Source organism: Garra rufa, chromosome 21, assembly GCF_049309525.1.
Source record: "Garra rufa chromosome 21, GarRuf1.0, whole genome shotgun sequence".
In the NCBI taxonomy this organism is placed as follows: Eukaryota; Metazoa; Chordata; class Actinopteri; order Cypriniformes; family Cyprinidae; genus Garra; species Garra rufa.
This window is the reverse complement of record NC_133381.1, coordinates 3,328,517-3,333,311: the sequence shown is the minus strand read 5'-3', so window position 1 is coordinate 3,333,311 and position 4,795 is coordinate 3,328,517.

Below are 4,795 nucleotides of genomic sequence, written 5' to 3'. Positions count from 1 at the left end.
TTATGTTAATACATCGATTTGGTATAATATTTTTATTTATTATTATTATTATTATTATTATCATTATTATTTATATATCATAATATAATAATAATAATAATAATAATAATTTAATAATAATAATAAAAATTTATTTAATAATTTAATCATTTATTTCCCCCTATTTTTATTCAGATTTATATTTTATTAACATAAACTTTTGCAGCCCTACAATAAATACTTGATTTGTTTTATTTTATTGCGTAATAGTATTCTAACGATAATAATGTATTCTTTTTTTTTGATTTAATAATCATAATAATATTTTTTTATTATTATTTTAACAATGTTATTTATTCCTAATTTTTTTAATTAATATTATTAGTATAATATAGTAAATTATTATATATTAAATACTTGTTTTTTCCCCCTTGTGAAAGCATTGTAACAAGTAATATATTCCTTTTTGTTTACTATTTATTGTTATTATTATTGATGATTGTATGATTAGCAGTAGTCCTGTAATCTCTGAATTAATCCTTTAAGTAATTAATAAACAAATAAATAAATGAATATACTAAACTAAAAACAATAAATAAACAATAAATAAAACAATAAAACAATACATACATACATACATACATACATAAATAAAAATCACATTAACATCCCAAAAATCTTAATTGAAAAAAAAAATGTTTTGTTTCCCCCAAATCATTCTGTCTTACTATAAATGTAAAAGTGTTTTTGTCATGCTCCATGGAAGAGAACGACAGCACTTGTGTTTGGAGTTTGATGAGAGCAGATGAGTAATGAGTAAAGACAGACCTTTCTGAATCATGGCTGGGCTGGGCTCGAACTTTTCCATGAGCAGCTGGGTTTGGTCGGTTTTGAGCGGCGGGTACAGGATCTCGTTGAGACGCGGGTCCCGCTGCTTGTTGTTGATGAATTCTGTCATCTGATCCACCGTCAGATAGTTTCTGCTCTTCGCGCCGCTGGAGACAGATGGGAGATGAAGAGAGATCCATAAAGAGCATATGCTTTACAGTGATAATTATAACACAGAGATGAGAAACTGCATCATCTCAGCATGCAAATTACACAATGACTTTCAGCAAGGTGCATTTTTTAGAGGAACGTCTTGGTTATGATCAATTCCTATTATCTTTCAGCAGGATTTTTTTATTGTTACGCCCCCAACTAATTACTACACTGATGGCGCTCGACTCATAAATATCATTCCAGCGTGACTTGAAGGGCATCATTAGCTATATGTAGTAATAGATCAATAAATACATACATACAAATTGATTTAAAAAAGCTTAAAAAAAAGCACAAAAACAAGGGTTAAAAAGCATCAAAGCAATGCATAAATAAATGTGCAAATATATAAAAAAACTGGTAAATAAAGTAAAATAAAACAACGTGTAAATAAATAAAAAACAAGAAAATGAAAATAAAAGCATACATAAAACATAAAAATTAGATGACTAAATAAATAAAACTGCAAAAAACTGATAAATAGAAAATTAGTCAAATGAATAGATAAAAAAGAAAAAAAAATATATATAAACAAAACAATGTATAAATAAGTACACACATAAACAAACAAAATACATAAAACATAAATGAAATGTATGTGAATGTATTTAAAAAATAAGTAAAAGTATAACAAATAACAATTAATGTAATATAAAATAAATAAATAAATGCATAAATAAAGATATTTATTCACAAATATAAATAAATAAGTCAATAAATAAATAAATTAGGCGAAAAGATAAAAGGGAAACCAATCAGGCAAATCAATGTATAAATAAATAAACATACATACACAAACAAACAAAAAATACATAAATATAATATAAATCGAAAAGTTTGACATAAACAGATAAAAGGGAAAGTCAAAGAGATAAAACAATGTATAAAGAAATACATAAATACATAAACAAACAAACAAAATAATGAAATAAAATATAAAGAAATAAATAGATGAAAACAGAAAAAAAAACTAAAATATATGACAATGCATAAATAATTAAATGTGTAAATGAATGGAAAAGACAAAAAAGTAAAAGTAACTGAAATGAACATAAAAATAAGAAAAAATCAATAGATTAAATAATAAATAAATAAATACAAAAAACAAACATATAAATGCATAAAGAGATTTATTTAAAAAGATGTATAGATAAATAAATAATTAAAAAATAAATTAGACAAATAAATAGATAAAAAAAAATATATATATATAAATTTAGCTGTATGTAAAAATGCATGTGAATGTATTTAAAAATAAGTAAAAGTACAACAAATAACATAATTAATATAATTAATATAAAATTAAGAAAATAAGAAAAATAAACAAATAGATTAAATAAATAAATAACAACAATAAACTGATAAATAAATAAAAAATGATTAAAAATAACAAAAAATAAACGTAGTAATAAGTAAAAGTATAACAATATAACAAAATTTATATAAAAATAAGAAAAATAAATAAATAGTTGAAATAATTAGACAATTACACACAAATAATTATATATATATATATATATATATATATATATATATATATATATATATATATATATATATATATATATTTTTTTTTTTTTTTTTTCTCCATAAAGACAAAACATTTCCATAAAGACTTACAGGTCAACAAAAATTTGACTGATCTCAGATCGAGGGCAGAGGTTGTTGATGAACGATTTATAAACGTCAGCCGTCAAATCCTCCAAAGGGATGGAGTCATTCTGCAGAGACGAACAAGAACAAATGATCAAATTATGAAATACATATTCATATTTTTACAGTATTATACCACATCCATTAAGTCCAGACAGCCTTTAATAATTAGTCTCCAGTCTCACGCCAGCAAATGATCTTCAAACATCAAGAAGCTAAACCTGGTTTTACTAACAAGTGGTCTCATATGAGTAAAAAATAAAATATTTCAGCTGGCCTCAAAATGAATGAGCTCATTTTAAGTTCGCCTGACGACAGATTGATCGTTTGTTACGTCAATCCCAATAACAGAGAAAGCTGTCAGCGAGCGAACATTAGTCAGAGTCGTCCGCACGCTTTCAGATGCTCATCTCCCGCAGCAAACATTCAAAGCATCCAGCGCCCGCGGCTCATTAATGCTTTGTTGGTCAAAATATAAAAGCAGCAAACACAGATGAAAGGACGTGAATGGGAGTGAGTCAGAGACGAGGACAACATCGTGATGATTTCTCATTAGATACACACTTCCTCCCGACCGAGTCTCTCGAGGCCTTTTAACGTTATGGATTTTGAAAATCTCTGTGTTCAACCTTTAGGTCTGCTGTCAAGCGATAAAGCAAACAAATAGACTCTTTAGACTCTCCCCTTGATGCCGAGAGTGAAAAAGCATATATATATATTTTTTTTTATAAATTAAAAATATATATATAAATAAACAACAAAAAATAAACAAACAAACAGATAAATAAAAATAAATATATAACAGATAAATTAGAGAAATAAATAAATAAAAATGGTTAAATAAAAAAACAACAAATAAATAAATAAATGTATAAAAATACCAAAAAAAACAGATAAAATGTATAAATAAATAAGGATTGAAGCATAAAAAAATTTAATAATAAAATTAAACAGATAAATAAATAAAAAACAAAAAATAAATAAACAAACAGATAAATAAAAATAAATATATAACAGATAAATTAGAAAAATAAATAAATAAATAAAAACGGTTAAATAAAAAACAACAAATAAATAAATAAATGTATAAAAATACAAAAAAAAAACAGATAAAATGTATAAATAAATAAGGATTGAAACATAAAAAAATTAAATAATAAAATTAAACAGATAAATAAAAAAATAAATAAACAACAAAAAATAAATAAACAAACAGATAAATAAAAATAAATATATAACAGATAAATTAGAAAAATAAATAAATAAAAATGGTTAAATAAAAAAAAAAAAACAACAACAACAAATAAATAAATAAATGTATAAAAATACAAAAAAAACAGATAAAATGTATAAATAAATAAGGATTGAAGCATAAAAAAATTAAATAATAAAATTAAACAGATAAATAAAAAAAAAACAAAAAATAACACAACATAAATAAATAAACAAACAGATAAATAAAAATAAATATATAACAGATAAATTAGAAAAATAAATAAATAAATAAAAACGGTTAAATAAAAAACAATAAATAAATAAATAAATGTATAAAAATAAAAAATAAATAAACAGATAAAATGTATAAATAAATAAGGATAGAAATAAATAAACAGATAAATAAAAATATAAAATAGATAAATAAATAAACATATAAAAACAGTTAAATAAAAAACAGTGAATAAACAAATAAATGTATAAAAATAAAAATAAATAAACAGATCAAATTTATAAATAAAGATAGAAACAGAAAAAATAAAAGAATCAAATTAAACAGATAAATAAAAATAAACAATAGATAAAAACAGTTAAATATAAAACAATGAATAAATAAATAAATTTATAAAAATACGAATAAATAAACAGATCAAATGTCTAAATAAATAAATAAGGATATAACTAAAAAAATATATATCATTGTTAAATAAAGAACAATGAATAAATAAATGTATAAAAATATAATAAAAATAAGAATAAATAAATAGATAAAATAAACAAGGATAGAAACAAAAAATAAAACAAAGCAAAAAAAAATAGATTAGTTAGACAAATAAAAAAACTGATAAAAACATAATTAAAATAAATAAATATATAAAATTATGAACTAATAAAATAACAGATAGAA